This window comes from Hypanus sabinus, chromosome 6 (assembly GCF_030144855.1).
Source record: "Hypanus sabinus isolate sHypSab1 chromosome 6, sHypSab1.hap1, whole genome shotgun sequence".
In the NCBI taxonomy this organism is placed as follows: domain Eukaryota; kingdom Metazoa; phylum Chordata; class Chondrichthyes; order Myliobatiformes; family Dasyatidae; genus Hypanus; species Hypanus sabinus.
The window spans coordinates 54473487-54493175 of NC_082711.1; the positions used below are offsets into that span (position 1 = coordinate 54473487).

The 19689-nt window shown below is 40.5% G+C and overlaps 1 protein-coding gene across 3 annotated transcripts in view; it reads right to left on the reverse strand.

The window, feature by feature from the left end:
* The window catches only part of LOC132395472 (voltage-dependent L-type calcium channel subunit beta-2-like), a 324563-nt gene that overhangs the window by 208036 nt on the left and 96838 nt on the right, over positions 1–19689 (reverse strand). The window lies entirely within an intron of this gene.

The window sequence follows — 19689 nt, forward strand, 5'->3', positions numbered from 1 at the left end:
CCCCTTCAAGTACCACTGTACACACACCTGTCCATATCCATCGGGAGCAGGGCGAGGCATCAGGCTTCAGGTGATGCAATACCTGACATCCCTTTACACAAAAATTGGTGATGTTGTGGCTAACAAGGATGTTTGTCAAAAGCCACAACAGAGATCGACCACATGGAAAATTGGGTAGATTGAAGATCTATAGCAGATTCAATTTAATCCTGACAAGTGCAAGTTTATAAACTTTGGAAAGTCAAAGATGGGTAGGACAAATAGAGTAAATGGTAGAGTACTGAGGGATGTTAAAGAATAGAGAGGTCTTGGAGTTCAAGTCCAGAGTTCCCTAAAAGTGATTACACAAATAGATAGGTTAATAAAGAAGGCATATAATGTACTTGCCTTCATAGGTTCGAGCATAAAATGCGAAATTTGGCATGTCATATTGCAACTTGTAGTTGGGTGCACATTTCTGGAGAATGTGGTTGTACATAAAAGATCAACCAGGTTGCTTCTTGGACTGGAGGACCTTCTAATGGAGAGATAGTGAGTTTGTTTTCCATGAAGTGAAGAAGACTGAGGAGTGACTTGATAGAGATATATTCAGATTATAGAGGGCACAGATATGGTAGGTGATAAGGTCTTCTTCCCATGGCAAGTGTATCAAAATTAAAAATAGATGTAAGGTGAAAAGAAGGTATTTAAAATAGATTTGAAGGGTAAGTTTTTTTTTAATGCTGGATATCTGGGATATCATCAATAGAGGAGATGAAGGTGTTATTTACAATTGGCAAGGTGTAGAAGAATACAGAAAATGACAGCAAACGAGTTGAGTGTAAATGGACAAAATGATCAACTTGGATCTGACGGGCTGAAAGGGGCCTCACCCGTCTTATACAACTGCACAATATGAACAACTTGTGTTTGCATTCTATACAACAGAATGTAACCATAAAAATGCAACTTTTAAATGAGGTTTTGTTGTATCAGGAGGGTATGATTATTGTGATATTAGAGCGTCGTTAGATCTGGTGGATTAATACTCAAATCTCATGACCTCTAGGGAATATAATTTCAAACAATTAAGTAAACTTTGGAATAAAGGTCTAGTATGAGTAATGATGATTATGAATCAACCACATTGTTATATAAATATCCTTTCACAGTTCACTGATAATCCTTTAAGGAAGGAAATTTGCCAATATTGCCAGATTCTGTTGCACTTCAGGCAGCCAAACAAGTACAATGTCACATAACAACGAAAGAGGCCTCCAGTTCACCAAATCGACGCTGATCCTTAAGCATCCATCTACACCAATTCCATTTGCCAACACAATCTGAGGCCTTCTATGCCTTGCAGATTCAAGTGCTCGTTCAGCCCTGATGTTAAACAGACGCTATCCAGTTATAGATAACTGAACTAGAGGAGAAAACTTCTCACTTTCTTACATATCTGCACGTCTCATAACTAAGATGTAAGTGGCATAGGCAGGCTAGATACTTGTGACCCTAGACCTGTGGTTTACTCTGAATTAACCCTTAGAAAACCATTTGAGGATTGACAATAAATACCATCCTTTCCAGCAACAACTTTCTGTGAATGACAAGAGTAAAGTGGGTGAAAAGTAAAAGGGAAAGTCAGAATATAGGCTGCTGGCTTTGAATGATGAGAGTTTAATTGGAAGTAGGCTAGAGGTCATCTAAAAATGAATATTTGTAAGTATTTTATAGGCTTTTGAGGCCTTGAAAGACACTATATAGGTGTTCATTGTCTTCTAATCCATGATGTTGATGAATTGGCAAAGTATATATTGCGAGATCTGACTAAAAATCAAGATGCCATCTTGATTAGAACCATTAGACAAATAAGCAGAGGCAAAAATGATTGGAATAACTGCAGATGTTCAGAATGGAGCTGCCAGACGGCTCCTTGACTGTAACGAGTGTACTATGTAAACTAAGTAAGTCTAATATGATCAATTTAAAAAAAAAAATCTATTTCCAGGGGACCAGCAACTAAGGGGACCAGGGGTCAGGTGACCCCTGTTTCCATCCTAGGGGTCAATGTGAACATGATGGAGGATTACAAATACCTGGGGATATTAATGGACAATAAACTGGACTGGTCTAAGAACACTGAGGCTGTTTACAAGAAGGGTCAGAGCCGTCTCTACTTCCTGAGGAGACTGAGGTCCTTTAACATCTGCCGGACGATGCTGAGGATGTTCTATGAGTCTGTGGTGGCCAGTGCTATCATGTTTGCTGTTGTGTGCTGGGGCAGCAGGCTGAGGGTAGCAGACACCAACAGATTCAACAAACTCATTCGTAAGGCCAGTGATGTTGCGGGGGTGGAACTGGACTCTCTGACGATGGTGCCTGAAAAGAGGATGCTGTCCAAGTTGCATGCCATCTTGGACAATGTCTTCCATTCACTCCATAATGTACTGGTTAAGCACAGGAGTACGTTCAGCCAGAAACTCATTCTACCGAGATGTAACACTGAGCGTCACAGGAAGTCATTCCTGCCTGTGGCCATCAAACTTTAAAACTCCTCCCTCAGAGTGTCAGACACCCTGAGCCAATAGGCTAGGCCTGGACTTATTTCTACTTGGCATAATTTACTTATTATTATTTATTTATGGTTTTATATTGCTATATTTCTACACTGTTCTTGGTTGGTGTGACTGTAACGAAACCCAATTTCCCTCGGGATCAATAAAGTATGTCTGTCTGTCTGTTATTGTCCACTTGACAAGTTAATCATGATTCACTTTGAATCATTGCAGTCCTTTTGATTAAGGGACTGTCGGGGTGGGGGGATTTCTAGGATTTCCTGCGTGATGGAGGAACAGTGATGTACTTCTATGTCAGCAGGTCTTGAGGCAAAGATGAGCCTGCAGGCTGTGGTGCTCCTTGACATTACTGACTTTGTTGCTGGTCTTTTCTGCATCAGGCAGCAACTGCGCCATTTCTTAGCATTTGTCCTTTATTTACAATGCCGAGTTGCCAGCTCGGCGATCAACCCAGCACCATGAAAAGCATGCAAGGAGTCAGCCAGATTTGAACCTGGGACCACTCGCCTTGTGCAAATGCCACCAAACCACTGACTGGCTTATTACTGCCCTTGCCTTTCCTATATTTGAGATTTGGAGTAACCTGGACAAGTAATTCTGTATGCAACACAAACAAAATGCTGGATGAACTCAGCAGGCTAGACCGCATCTATGGAAATGAATGAACAGTCAATGATTCAGGCTGAGACCCTTCATCAGTAATTCTGGTTGTAATGACTTGGCATCACAGTTGGGTATTAGAGTCTTTGTGATCACCATGGTAATCCAGGACAAAGGACGGATCAATCTGTTGAACACCAATGAATAGCATCTTAAATTGTAAAGAATAATAAATCCCTTGAGCATATCCTGTTAAAATTAAACCCAGGAATATCAGAGCGAGCGTTCCATTTGGAACAAGACATGCGCACCCACACATTCCCCATGGGCGATATTAAAGTAATAATGTGGGCAGAGCTGATGTCACCGTTTGATGACGTGATGAAGAATTTTCTGTGAAGTAGAAATTTATCAGTATCAGCATCAAGAACCTGGACGTACGTGAGTAGTACCATATTTGGAATTTTATATGTAAATCATGCTCTTCTTACACTGCTGCATGAAGCAGCATTTGTTACTGCAGAAATAACGTTTACTGACAAGAACAAAGTTGTATTCACGCTCTGATTTCATCTTTCCACAATGCTGTTTCCTTTCTTACTGAAACAGAGAATTGGACATGTTCTATTTTGTATAACATCATTGTTTTATAAAAACATATGCATTCACGTCAAGATCTTTGCAGGGGTATCCAGTGTGTGGATCGCACACAAACCTGCAGCTGGAAAACTGGGCTTCTGCTTAGACAGCCGTATATTAAACAAAACTTTTAGAAAGATGATGCTGTGAGCCTTTTGCCAACAAAACGTTCCCTCATATGAAGATTAAGCCCTGTAGCACACACATCAAAGTGTTGGTTTAACAGTCCTTCATCAAGAGATTTATCATTCAGAGTCTGACAAAAACTGAATTCATTGCTTTGCTCCAAGCTCTTCGGAATATAATATAAACAAAGTGAAGAGTGAATCAGAAAAAAGAAATACTTCAAAATGATTTTTTTTGTTTTATATCTATAATTATCCCTAAAGGAACTATGCAGACCATACAGTGATCCCCCTTGTGCTCAGCACAGCCGCGTAAAAGATAATATTTATTGTTCTTCCCCACTGTGTGACTTAAGTCTTTAACCAGCTTCATGGTAGGGTCAGTTTATAAATATGTGCTTCCTTATAATTAACATTCCTGCTACAGCTGAACTGTTTAAGTTAAATGTCAGGCATAGACAAGATATCAACTCGCAGAAGGGAATGAAAATTATAGGAGCTGGTGCGGATATTATGTGACAGAATATTGGCAAAAAGCCAACCAATGCTGGCGGAGATGTGGCATCTAATTGCAGTATGCTTGTTCAGGCAATGATACTTTGATGCAGAAAGTGAAACAACTTCAAAGTTATGAAATTAATCCACTGCTGCACATATCTCCATTGTTGAGATTTATTCTCCCTGTTTTGAGTAATACTGCAGTTGACAAGCTTTTATAAATGCAGTGGCATAACATGATATTTAGTACAGCCAGTATGATTCACCATATGATATCCTCGCTTTCTCTCTGATTCTTCTCCAACCTTCGGGATACTTTATCTCGAGTCTCACAATACATTGCCAAGAGTATCTAATGTTCAGCCCATAACAAACTTATTCCATTGTTCAGTTGCTAATAGAAAGAGTATGAAGTATCTCTTCACTGCATGATTTTGTGTAGTTTTCAAGACCTGTTAACAAGTCAATTCTAAAACAGAATAAGTAGACTGTAGGGTGATGTAATTGATGGGAATGCACAGAATTCACAAGCACTGACATTGGGTTGGGATTCGTCTAAAGAAACTGATTTGACATGATGAAGTAATTACCTAAGGGACTTTTACCATGCTTCGTGTTCAGTTTTTTGGTGTTCAGTAAATGAGTTGCCATGTTTTTTCTTAAACAGAAAATGACTCCGCTGTTTTATTTGTGAAAACTTACAAGACTAGAACCTTCAACATAAAACAAAACTCTAATCTTTTTACCTTTTCTCCTAAAACCAGGTACGATCCTGAACGTTGACTTTGAAATGACTTTATTTAAGAATCCAGACAAAGAAATTGCAGTAGGATAAAAAAGTTAGAATGGAAGTGCAATGAATAGAAGCTATTTTGTTGGGGGACTGGTGAGAACATGGACTTCAGGAATTCTGTCATATTCAGTGCATATTCTGGGATGACACCAAGAACTGATCATTTTTATTTTCTCTGTAGGATAATTCCAGGGAACCCTTATAAAGGTTGTTAATGCCTGTGAAGTGAATACAATGTGAATCTTAACCTCCATGGGCACACCTGACATGAGCAGTATGACCTACTGCCAATTTTTTACAGAGAATATGTGAAAATTGCTAGAAACTTCTAGCATTCCCCCACTTTACGTGGCAGCAAGACCCAAACATGATGACAGGGAATGTGTCCTGATGTTGAGTTTCTAATGGTCTCCAGTACTAGACAAAAGTTTGGCAACTACAGTCTAGGTTTGGAGTATTTTGGAGTATTTTATAAAGTATTTGGAGTATTTGTAAAGTTTTGGCCACTCTATTATAGAAAAAATGCAGAAATGATTTACCAGGATATTGCCAGGACTTGGGGATTGAGTTACGAGGAGAAATTGCACAGATTAAGATACTATTCCTGGAATGTAGGAGGCTGACTTGACAGAGTATTTATTTTTATTTGCAGTTTGTCTTCTTTTGCACATTGATTGTTTAGCAGTCTTTGTTTATGTAGTTTTTTCATAAATTCTATTGCATTTCTTTATTTTCCTGTAATCATCTACAAAAAATGAATTTCAAGTTGGTATATGGTGACATGGCTCCTGCTGGCCGGGTGAAAACCTGGCCAGCGGGAGCCATCTCTGCTCTTCAAGACTGCTTTGAGCACACTGACTGGCACATGTTCAGGGAGGCTGCAACCAATGGTGACTCTACCAACTTAGAGGAGTACACAGCATCAGTGACCAGCTACATCAGCAAGTGCATTGATGATGTTACTCTGTCCAAGACCATCACTATACGTGCCAACCAGAAGCCATGGATGAACGCAGAGGTGCGTGCGCTGCTGAGGTCCCGCGACTCCGCCTTCAGAGCAGGTGACAAGGCAGCTCTAACAACAGCAATGGCTAAGCTGTCTTGGGCCATCAGAGGGGCAAAATGTGCACACGCCCAGCGAATCCACAGCCACTTCCAGGACAGCGGTGACACGCGGTGCATGCGGAAGGGCAGCCAGGATATCACCAATTACAAGACATCTGACTGTGTGGGTGATGCCTCCTTCCCAGATGCGCTGAATAAATTCTACGCCCGTTTTGAGGTGGAAAATGATGTGGTGGCGAAGAAGTTCACCCCTCCTGCAAATGACCAGGTGCTGTGTCTCACCGTGGCTGACGTGAGAAGAACCCTGTGCAGGGTCAACCCACAGAAGGCTGCTGGACTGGACAACATTCCTGGTAGAGTGCTCAGAGGATGTGCAGACCAGCTAGCAGATGTTCTCACTGATATCTTCAACATCTCCCTGAGCAGAGCCACCATTCCAACGTGCTTCAAGGCTGCCACCATCGTCCCCATGCTGAAGAAGTCTTCAGTGTCCTGCCTGAATGACTACCGTCCCATTGCACTTACATCCATCATCATGAAGTGTTTCGAGAGGCTCATCATGAGGCATATCAAGACCCTGCTGCCCCCCTCACTGGACCCCCTGCAGTTTGCGTACCGTCCCAACTGCTCAACAGATGACGCCATTGCCATTACCCTCCACCTGGCCCTAACCCACCTGGACAAAAAAGACACGTACGTTTGAATGCTGTTCATAGACTTCAGTTCAGCATTCAACACAATCATCCCTCAGAAACTGTTTGGAAAGCTGAGCCTATTGGGCTGGAACACCTCCCTCTGCAACTGGATCCTAGACTTCCTGACTGGGAGCTCTCAGTCAGTCCAGATCGGGAGCAGCATCTCCAACATCATCACACTGAGCACGGGGACTCCCCAGGGCTGTGTGCTCAGTCCACTGCTGTTCACTCTGCTGACCCACAACTGTGCAGCAACACACAGCTTGAACCACATCATCAAGTTCGCCGATGACACAACCATGGTGGGTCTCATCAGCAAGAACGACGAGTCAGCTTACAGAGAGGAGGTGCAGCGGCTAACAGACTGGTGCAGAGCCAACAACCTGTCTCTGAATGTGAACAAAACACAAGAGATGGTTGTTGACTTCAGGAGGGCACAGAACGACCACTCCCCACTAAACATCGACGGCTTCTTGGTAGAGATCGTTAAGAGGTCCAAATTTCTTGGTGTTCACCTGGCAGAGGATCTCACCTGGTCCCTGAACACCAGCTCCATAGCAAAGAAAGCCCAGCAGCGTCTCTACTTTCTGCGAAGGCTGAGGAAAGTCCATCTCCCACCCCCCCATCCTCATCACATTCTACAGGGGTTGTATTGAGAGTATCTTGAACAACTGCATCACTGCCCGGTTCGGAAGTTGCACCATCTCGGATCGCAAGACCCTGCAGCGGATAGTAAGGTCAGCTGAGAAGATCATCGAGGTCTCTCTTCCCACCATCACTGACATTGACACTACACGCTGCATTCGCAAAGCAAACAGCATTATGAAGGACCCCACACACCCCTCATACAATCTCTTCTCCCTCCTGCCATCTGGGAAAAGGCACCATAGTCGGGCTCTCACGACCAGACTATGTAACAGTTTCTTCCCTCAAGCTATCAGACTCCTCAATACCCAGAGCCTGGACTGATACCTTGCCCTATTGTGTTGTTTATTATTTATGTAATGCCTGCACTGTTTTGTGCACTTTATGCAGTCCTGGGAAGATCTGTAATCTAGTGTAGTTTTTTTTTCTCTGTGTTGCTTTGTTACATAGTTCAGTCTAGTTTCTGTACTATGTCATGTATCACCATGGTCCTGAAAAACATTCTCATTTTCACTATGTACTGTACCAGCGGTTATGGTCAAAATGACAATAAAAGTGACTTGACTTGACTTGATATACTTTGATAGTGAAGTTCCTTTCAGACAGAAAAGACCATGAGGGATATAGACAGGGTTAATGCATATAGTCTTTCCTAGGATGGAGTTCTAAAGATGAGAGGATAAAGGTTAAATATCAGGGGTAGATTCTTGCAAAGGGTGATGCACATTTAAAAGGAGCTGCCAGAAAAAGTGGTTAAGGCAGACACAGTAGCAAACTTTAATAGCCATCCAAAGTTTGGATAGGAGAAGCTTGGAGAACATTGAGCCAAAGACTGCCATATTGGACTAGTTCACTGGATAACAGTCATCAAGGCTGATCTGGGCCAAAATTGCCATATGACTATGAGTCTGATACTGTAGCATTTCTCTAAAAAGTTACAGCCATTACTTCGTGTTCCAATGAGCATCAGGCCTTCTTGAAGTATACTAACCTCATGCACAGGCCCAAACCAACAACAGAAGGAGTGGAATTCAAGTTCTACCCTGTCAAGAAGTCATAGAGTAATACAGCATGGATATTGGCCCTTCAGTCCACTGAGTCCATGCTAACCAGTTGCTCACCCAGCTAGTCCCACTTTCTTGTGTTCAGCCCATTATCTCTCTAAGCCCCACCCTGCATGTACATATCCAAGTGTTTCTTAAACGAGACCACTGTACCTGCCTCAATTATTTTCATCACCGGTTCATTTCATATATTCACTATCCTCTGGGTGAAGTCCCTTTTAAGTACTTCTATCATCCTAAATCTATGGAGTCAAGACTATTACCATCAACTCTATGTATGCTTCTGATAATTTTAAATACTTCTATAAGGTGGCCTCTCATACCCCTACATTCCAAGTAATAATGACCTAGTCTGCCAACCTCTCCTTATAACTCAGGCCATCTAGACCCGGCAACATCCTTGTAATTCTTTTCTGCACTCTTTCTATTTTAACCAGATCTTTTCTATAACAGGATGACAAACTGCAGCCTCATTAATGTCTTAGACAACTGCAACGTAATGTCCAAACGCCTACACTCAGACTGCTGACTGATGATGGCCCGTCGGCTAAATGCTTTTGTTAAACCATCATGTCTACCTGTGACACAGTTTTCAATAGATCATACACTTGTATTTCTCGAACTCTCTATTCCATTACACTCCCTGATTTTACCTTTCATGGTATAAGTCCTCTGCTGGTTTGACTTTCCAAAACACATAACGACACATTTATTTTCTATTGAAGTGCATTTGCCACTCTCTTAGACCATAAGATACAGGAGTAGAATAAGGCCATTCAGCCCATCAAGTCTGCTCCACCATTCCACCATGACTGATCCCGGATCCCATTTAACCTCATACACCTGCCTTCTCCCCATTTCCTTTGATGCCCTGACCAATCAGGAAACTGTCAACTTCCATCTTAAGTATCCCCACGGATTTGGCCTCCACCGCAGTCTGTGCTGAGCGTTCCATAAATTCACTGCTTTCTTATCCATGTATCTGTCTTAATGTCTTTTAAATATTATAATTATTTCAGCTTTGACCACTTCCTTTAGTAGCTTGTTCCATATATTGGCAACCCTCTATGAGAAAAAGATGCACCTCAGGTCCCCTTTAAATCTTTCCCCTTTCACTTTAAATCTATATCCTCCAGGTTTAGACTTCCCCGCTCTGGGAATAAAGATTGTGCTTATGCTCAAGTGTAGTCCATTGTGGTCTATTGGTGAAGAATTCACCTGAAAATGAAAAAAAAAACAAGCTTTTGATTCTACTATTGCTAATCTGCATTTTGCAGGTATATTGTTATATTAATAAGGAGACATTGAACTAGTCCACGTGGACTCAGTTGTATCTTCAAAGTGAGGACTAATCCATGGTGTTATATAAAACAACCACCACACTAAATATGATCTGGCATGTCAAAATTGGGCACCTAGTTACTATCTATCTATCAATAATAGCATTTAATTGTTTCTCCATGAGCTTTGATCTGTGATCTCAAGATTTGGCATATTCAATTAATAAAACTATGCAAGCCAGTCTCGTTGAATGAAGAGTGGAGGAGCATGTTGGAGCAGCATCAGATGCAACTAAAAATGGAGTCCCAGTACAACGACACTAAAACAGAAGTTTGAATAAACAGAAGGCTACCTGAACAGATCCAAAACCAGCAAGTCCCACGAAGGTCCTGCGATCCTTTCATACCTATGGTGGTGAACAATTAAAACCAACAAGAGTAAAGCCAATAAAATCCCCTTTCTCAATGTTAAACCCCAGGATATAAGACAAGCTGAAAAGATTCCTAAATAGTTTCAACCAAAGCACCAAATGGACAATTTGTCTAAGTTTATTGTTGAGGAAACTTCATGTGGGTGAGGCAATAATGAAGGTACTTGTCCAATAACAAAAATATACAGTGTACTTCGTGGTCTAAGTCAAAATAATCAACTCCAAAAATCTGAAATCCAAAGCCAGTGTAAACAAATCCTTAACATCTATTTGGAATAACCAAGAGAGAAACTAGGTGATACAGCTGCACAAGATTCAGAGCAATTTTCAGAACTGGTATTTTCCATTTACATTCTAGCTTCTGCATATTACCAGATGGTGGGAGTCAGAGGAGATGAGTCTCTTGGTCCCTATGCACCAAATTCCTGCCAGAGGAGCCAATCCACCACCCAAAAGATTGTTTTGCAGAATTTTATTTAGCATCTGAGCTGGGAAATGCTGAATATCACACTATTAGATGTTGAGGTAATTGGCTTATTGACCTGTTGAAGATGTTGACCACAAATATCCTGGCTAAAGGACAAGGACAAATGATCTTAAAATGCAATACCCTGCCACAAGATTTTTGCCTTTGCACAAAATCATGTTTGTGTCATAGAACTTATAATGAGTTTACTGTTCAAGGTCTTCTTACGTATCTGTAAAGAAATTAACCTTACCATTTAATTACTTGATTGTCATCATTTCCAAATGCATTCTGCATTATGAAATGGACACTTTTGATAAAGGTAATTTTAATCCTTGTTGGTTGCTCATTTGAAATACATCATAAAGATCAGAAAATAATCCTAAACACTCTATCACAGTCCCTTTGCTATAAGTGTGACTTGGAGAAGGACTGAACATTATCAATAGAACAGAATATAGCAAAGTACAGCAATGGACTGGTCATTCATCCCATGATGTTTCAGGCGGGACTTAAGGATCCAAGTTCGAGCGAGAGCCTGAATAGAGGAGGACTTTGTTCCCTGGAGTGTGGGAGACTGAAGGGAGATTTGGTAGAAGGATATAAAGTTATGAGGGGTATAGATAGTCTAAATGCAAGCAGGCTTTTTTTTCACTGAGATTGGGTGAAACTAGAACTAGAGGTTATGGGTTAAGGATGAATGGTGAAATGTTCACAGGGAAACTTTCAGACGGACGATGGTGAGAGTATGCAACAAGCTGCCAGTGGAAGTGGAGGATGCAGGTTCTATTTCAACATTTAAGAGTAACTTGAATAGGTACATGGATGGATGGGTTAGGAAGGCTATGGTCCAGGTCAATAAGACTAAGCAGAATAATAGTTTGGCACAGACTAGAGGGTCCAAGGGGGCTGCAACTGTGTGGCAGTCCTCTATGCCTCTATGACAAATAAGATTGGGCATTATTAATCAAATAGGGTGTTGTTTCTATTGGATTGTGTTAGGGAATCTGTGAGAGAAGCTTTGCCCTGATTGAGTTAATTAACTGAAGTATGAGATTGAAGCCAGGTGATGCTGTTGGGGTGAGACTAGGCCACCTTAGTAACAGGTAACATTTTGTGGTCAGAAATTTAGCTCTAAATTAAGTCTGATCTGGCCAACCCTCATAACCACTTGCCTTCATAAACCTCAGCTCATCCCATGAAATCAATTGCTACCCAGTTCCCGATACATTGGATATCAGGCCTTGAATCTAGAACTTGAATCTCCTACTAATGTGTTCTATTGTCTATATCGCAAAGTTTAGAATTCCCTTTTTAAGCCTCTCTAGACCTTTTTTAAAGATGTTTTTTTAAAACCTACCACACTATTCAAAAACCTCCATTAATGGCACCATTTTAGATGTAACTCAATAATTCTATTGTTGTTGTTGGACTTGAGAGGTTTACAGAGAAAGCAGACTATTTGAATGCAGCGGCTATACCTATAGAATACATGGGGAAAACACTCGAGCTAAGCATCACTGTCCTATCCACAAAGTCAATGTTGGTCTCCTTCACATCTCCAAATCCCTTAGCTTTCTAGAGACCAAAGTGGGGAGTTGGGTTTCTGAATCACTCCAGAACTCACTTCCCTTTTAGCATTCCCTATCAAAAAAACTGTTGAACATGCTTTTGGTTAGAGGTCTGAGTATGTCCAAAAACACTGCATATCCTGGAAATTTGAATAAAAGAACATAAAATCTTGTTAATACCTATCAAGTCAACTAACACCTGTGGAGAGAGAAACATAACTAACATCTCAAGTGCTGACCCTCCATCAGAATTTCCTAACTTCTTTGGTTTGGTGTCAATCTATCTCAGACCCTTCTGTGATCTGCTGTATTACAATCTTGTTTCTGGTGCTAGGGTAACAATACCCAGGATGAGGATTATTTTTCTGAAGTGACATTATCGTTAGCAAAGATACCAGAAAAGACAGGGTTGGTTTTTCATGTGGAATAATATTCAAGATACTGAAGGGAATAAAGCTGAGGTTCACCCTGGGTTTCCAAAGCTGTGAAAATACACTTTGCATGAAAGTAAGTCGTATTGCTTTATGTAATCTGGCTCATTTTTATTAACTTTCGTATCGTTGAATTTGAAAAACAAAATGTCCAAAGTAATATAAAGTATCACTGAAAGAAAGATCACTTAGCCAGTCTAACTTATTTGTTCTAAATATGTGACAATTAATGGGACTAATTTCAGGTTCTTTCCTTGTTCCAACCTGTTTCAATTGTTCATTTGCTAAGCTTCAGCAGTTGATTAATGCAGATTACATACCCTGGATTATATCTCAAGTATGTGTGTATCTCCATACATATAATTAAGATTTGTATATTTTCCCAACTTTAAAGCAGCTATTCTCCCTGAAAAACTACTTGAAAAACCTGCCAATAAAATCATGCAGGCAATAAATCTCAACTATTTCGAATTTATATTTCCATTAATTTTGCCTTCAGAATGTCGCAAGAGATTTCAAATCAATCTCATTTGTATTTAGTAACAACTGTGGTTGATTTGAGTTTCACTGTAACAGAAATTTAATACATCTGTTGAGATTTTTAGCACTCAAACGTGCACAATTTTCCCAAGTGCTAATACAACAAAGATAAAACTGAACTGAATAAAAATTGTAACGTTCAACCAGGCATCTTGTTTACCTGCGTTATAAACACACCTGAATTTTTAACATTGCTCCAAGGAAGAATTTGCGAATTTGCACATTTATTTAATCTGTCAATTCTCTTGATGGATAACATAAATTGATGAGGCTCAGTGTGTACTTCCTCCCCAGTTGCTGCCTGAACTTCTTAATTAGAAATGGATTGCAGGCTTCCTAAGAAGATATAATTCAATTGCAGATATGCAGGAGTTAGAATTTAAATATGATGCCTTTAGCTACCAAGACTACAACAGCCACTGAATTTGTTACAGAGCCCAACTAACTATTAAATTTATCCAAACTTCCCGGAGATCAGGAGATAACCATTTTCACCCTGCATTGAAAAAGCTTCCAAACACAGGCTTCCAATTCTTCTGATGTGAACTCATATTATACAACTGATATAAAGTTGCACATCAGAAGCATATTGAAGTGAAAGCCAAACAGATCATTCTTCTGTGGCAGAGCTGCAAACAATTACTTTAACAAGGTGAGTTAAAATAGTCAAGGTTAAGCAGTAAGGTCCATTGTTCAAGAAGAATACAAGAACAAAAGGAGAAAAAACAAATTACTAATAAAAGTAATGATGGAACATCTTTCTTGGACATCAGCCTCTCCTTAATTGGAGAAATATCATCACCATTTGAGCTGGTGAATTACAGGCTGCACTCCTGGCTGCAGTGTGAGTGATCTGAGAACATAGTTATTCAGATTACAATTAAGAGCTGCCAGTTATCATTATGATTAACATTAAACATTAATGACAAACATATATGGAGATAAACACAAATACAAATTTGATAATTACATTTGTTTCAATTTTAATTGAATTGAAATGTAAAATTTACTTATGTTGCTTAGGAAAGGCTTAATAAGAAAATTAAATATAGTGTACAAATACATTTATACTTTAATTATGTAAATATGCAAATTTCAAAAGGGGGAGAATAATTGAAAATTATTGACTAAAATTATCTCTGTTAGAATTGCTTTGAATGAACTGTAAGTAATACAAATATGAAAAGTAAGTAGTGCAACAGATGTGAACATTCCTCAGTTTGTGCAATCATCAGTTTGCAAGTATTGGCAAGCATTTATGACAACATGCTTGAATCTCCTCTGTGAGGAATTCACCAGTAATTTTAGTGTGAATCAATAATGACTACCATTGCTGTATACTATTGCAAATCTCTGTGGCAAGGACATGCTTCAATAGCTATTTCACTGGACTAAGAAGCTTTTATGTTTAAGTATTATGCTCCAAAACAGCAACAAATAAGGTTTATCTTTCGTTCTGCACCAACATATTTAGCACGGCTCGTAACGGTGATGGTTGTGATTTATTATCAACAACATTCAAATTTGACCTTGCTTGTCCTCACTTTTTAAATAGGATTAACTTTACTATTTTAAATTAAATCTACATAGTAACCACCCAGTACTGTTTTTTTACACTTGCTTATTGATATCCTTGAACAAATATAAACAAAAGAAAGCAATGAGTTTGAAGCTTAAGCAAATAAGCAAAATTATGCTTCAGTTTTAATGATACCTTGTGATGAGATTTCAAATTGGCGATGAAGCCAATTAGAATGACAATAAGCAGCAGTCGGTTAATGAATAGATTAATACAGAGATCAGAACACTTACATAGAAAATCTGTACTTGCCGGCGATGTCCCAGGCCACAGCACTGCATTAAGAGGGTAGCAGAATACAAACAGCAAGCAGCTTCACAGAGCCTTAAGCTGTATCACTGACTCAAGTGAACCATTGTCGAGGTTCAGCTTTCTTCAGGGTAAGAAATCCGTAGGAAATGGACTGCTGATCCCAAAGATCTCAGAGGTTGCTTTCAGGAGGGGATGAAAACTTATTTGATGTACACAACCTCTTCTTATATAAAGATGCATTTTTGGATGTCACAGGTCCTTTCAGTTTTAAACAGAATTCTGAAGATATGATACAACTTGAATTTATGTATCACTTAACACAGCTACTGTTTAAGTCTTGTGACTTTCATCACAAAGCAGTTCTAATTTCTCAACTAATGAGTGTAACTACAATAACTATTCATGTTTAACATCTGCCTCAGTGACTCTAGTACACTTTGCAGTCCGCAAATTATTAGCAGCCTTGTTTCAGTGTTATCTTTTCAGAATCTGATCCCTTTATCTCCTGCCTCCCTTCATGTTTATCCTAGCCTGGATCTGAATCACTGTCAGAAGAGCAAGCTGCTGGGCCTGCTGTACGTGTTTCAAATTATATTTGGTTTGAACAGCATCCTTACTACCTGTTCCCTGAGAGATGCAGCAGTGTGTTTGATCATATAAATGAGAATTTCCAAGGACAGTTCAAGATGTAGCCCGACAAATATCTACAGATAGCACACAAATACCTGTCACTGACTATCAAATTATGGAACATTAAGGGAACAAACATATCTTTATTAATAACAACTTTGGCAGCTTGATTCCTCATTTCATAGGCTGCAGCTGATTTGCATGCAAGTATATTTTATAGAAATCAGTTAGATTTCAATTGCCAGGTGCCTGACAAGCAAGATAGAAGGCCCTGTCTGTATTATGACGAGTTACTATATTCAGTACTGTGCAAAAGTCTTAAGCATTTTTACATAGCTACGGCACCTAAGACTTTTGCACAGTACTGTAGTTTTTTTTTGTATTACATTGCACTGCTGCAACAAAAAAGACAAATTTCATGACATAAGTGGGTGATAATAAACCTGATTCTGATATGGGTCTCTGTTGTGGAGTGAGAATGGGAAGGGACTGGAACAGAAGAGTCATGGTTGGGGAAAACAGGAAAGACGAGGAGAGGAAGCGGGAAGCACCAGAGAGATGTTCTGTAATGATTGATAAACCCACTGTTTGGAATCAAATTACCTAGCCTGGTGTCTTAGGGCTGGTCGTGTCTGCACCTGCACTAACCCCCTGCCCCGATATTCCTTCTCTGCCACCTGTCTCACACCTCTCCTGTGGTTCTCCACCCTCACCATTCCCAACGTCCTTTGCTCCTGCCAGATTTACAAACTCACTCTCCGCAAGTACCGTACTGTCTTAGGCGGCCTAGCTAAGACTTCTGCACAGTACAATTACAATGTACCGCTAGACTTTGCACCAGACTTGGAGGGCCAAGGAAGACTTTAAAATGGTTATTGATCCCAGAGAGAGAAGAGACTGGAGTGGTAACAGCTTAAGTTATTCCCATGGAGCACAAAGCAATCCCAATAGAAGGTAATTCTGACATCTGCCCTTTCTGTAGTACTAACAGAATGAGCAGATTGTCATTCCTGGATACCCCACCTTGTAGGATGTTAAAACTGCACTGAATTCTTGTCTTTACCGTGGAATCAGTTAAGCAGTGAGGCTGTCTGCGTTCAGATGGGTTCCTTAGCTACAAAGCAAAATGCCCTGAGGCAATAATGATGTTGGAGTGACAAACTAAAGGTGAATCAAGACAATCAGGACAATTGCCCTTTAAGCAGATTGTACTTGGATGAACTTTATGTTTATGTTGAGGAATCAAAAAGAGAACATTCATTTTTAATGAAGAATAAAACAGAATGGAAGATCAGGGATTACTGCAGAGGATTTGTTTTCTATCTGTTTTTTCCATGCACCTGAAGTGCTAAGGTGTGGAGAAATTCAGACACATACAGCAGCAATGAATGGCAGATCATGGCTGCCTAGGTGGCAGTGTGACCCACACCACTCAAGCATGTGATGCTTCCTTCAGCAGAGTATCTGCCTGGGCAGCCTGTGGAACCTGGCACTCAGTACTCACCGCAGTGAGCTCCATTGAGAGTAAGCTACTTACCAGAATGTCTGTAGACTGCACCATATTCCAGTGCTTGGAGTAACACCGCACTTCTCTTCCAACCATGTAGGTCTTGCACAAGACCCAGCTACTGCACTGTCCAAGCCAGACCCAGCACTTTGCCAACCACCCTCTGGCACCTGCACACACAGATCTGGTCATCCATTCCCGGTATCCTCACCTACAATCTATCTACAAAATATGAATTCAACCCATCATGTTTCCAACCTAACTCCTGTGACGTAGTCATTGGCCTGCTCCCCCCCAACAAACCCTGACCCATGGATCTGCACTGTACTTAACCACCTAGCCCGACCTCTCACCCATCATGGCTGTCACCACAGCCTCAGCACCTGTACCTGCTCATCTAGTGCTGCTGTACAAATCCAGAAACCCACCCATCAATCTGCCAACCCCACTGAAGCAATCTGTGAGCCAATTCCCATCACTGAAGCAAACAAAGTACTGCCACTGTACTACAATTGACACGACCCAAGCACACCCACACAGGGACCTCTCCATTCAGCAAATACAACCATGCCAAATGAACAACTGAACAATCCCAAGCACTCTCATCCATTGATCCCCAACCCGTCTCCAACATTCCCACCCATTGACCTTCCAACTCAACTGAAACACTCCTATTAACCAAACCCCCGCCATTTGCTCTACACAGTTCTTGGCCAGGCACGCTGTCTGAAACAGGCACTTCTCATGGATTCAACCTCTTGTTTGCCTCAGAGATTGCAATTACCGTAGTATCAAAAATGTGCGGCACATGAGGGTGTAACAGTTCTCCCTAACAAATTTTACCTAAGAAGCACTGATCTCATCAGGAATGATGGGTTGTTGCTGTTATGCTACCTAATCTTGCCTTGTAAGATGTTACATTGTGCAAACTGTGCCACAGCCATCGAGTGTCCATATGTGATTCTAGTTTAATCCAAAATTGCCTCTCTGCATTCATAATGGCCTTCCAGAGGTCACAGCTGGACTTCATATAAGATTCTTCGTCACCAGCCTTAAATGCCACAGATCTAACCCTCGGCAGAATATGAATCCCTTGGTTTATCCGGGGCTTCAAATTGGGAAAGACTCAGAATGATTTTGTGCTTACACACTCATCCAGACTTGTCTTTATGAAGTGAATAATGACTATTACACATTTAATACTTGAACATCGTCCAGTCCACCATCTCAAATCAATCCTGCATTTACTCTTCCAGTTCAGTTGTACAGCTCTTTGTAGTCCTCTTTACTGGTGTTACACTCTTCAGTCTCTGCCTGATCGCAGGCAGGAGAAGCACAGTCAGGTGGTCAAGATTTACCAAACTACAGGCAAGTAAACATTTTTGAAAGTGGTGTAACAATGGGCGAGTCCAATCCTACCCTGCAGTCTTGTTTTCAGAGGCAACAGAGGCCTCCACAGCATTTCCAGAATTGTGTTTATATAATGCAAATTCTTTGCTTGCATTAAACATTTAAATGTTATCGCATGTTGGATTATGGCCTAGATTTTCACTTACCTTGTAGTTTATGCTTGCTTGCTTCTCTGTTGATATAATCTGTTTGTTTCTAAATGTTTGGTGGATGTTTAGTAATTTGTAGTATAGCTGGTTCTTTATTTTATGTAGCTCTTTTTACTGCAACCTGTGACATGCCATAAATCCAATAATCTCATTGGCTGTTTTTATCAAAGAATTTCCTTACTTAGCTAGTTTGAGTTAGTTTTCAATATAAGACAGCCATGGTTTCTTTATTCTTTGTCTTCTTCCTTCAGTTCTTACAGCAGAGAAGGTTGGTTATTTATTTTTATTTATTTAGAGATTCAGCACAGAAAAGGTTCCTCAGGCTCACCAGGTTCTGTCGCCCAGTAAACCATTGATTTAGCTCTAGCCTAATGTCGAGACAATTTACAATGAACAATTAACCTACCAGCTGGCATGTCTTTGGACCATGGGAGGAAACAGGAGCACCCGGAAGAAACCCACCTACACACGGGAAGAGCGTAAAAACTTCCTTACAGTGGATGCCAGAATTGAACTCTGGCGCCCCAACCTGTAATAGTGTTGCCCTAACGGCTACGCTACTGTGGCACCCCAATGTTCACTGTTGGTTACTGTTCTTTGTTATGAACACCAAATAAAATGGCTAACATCATGAACGTTACACCTTATTGTTGACTTCTGTAGAACCTTCTGGAAAATATCATCTCCAGGTCCAACATCCTTGATGACTGAATGACGAGAAGTGGTAAATAAATAATTAATATTTCTATATGCACTCTGAT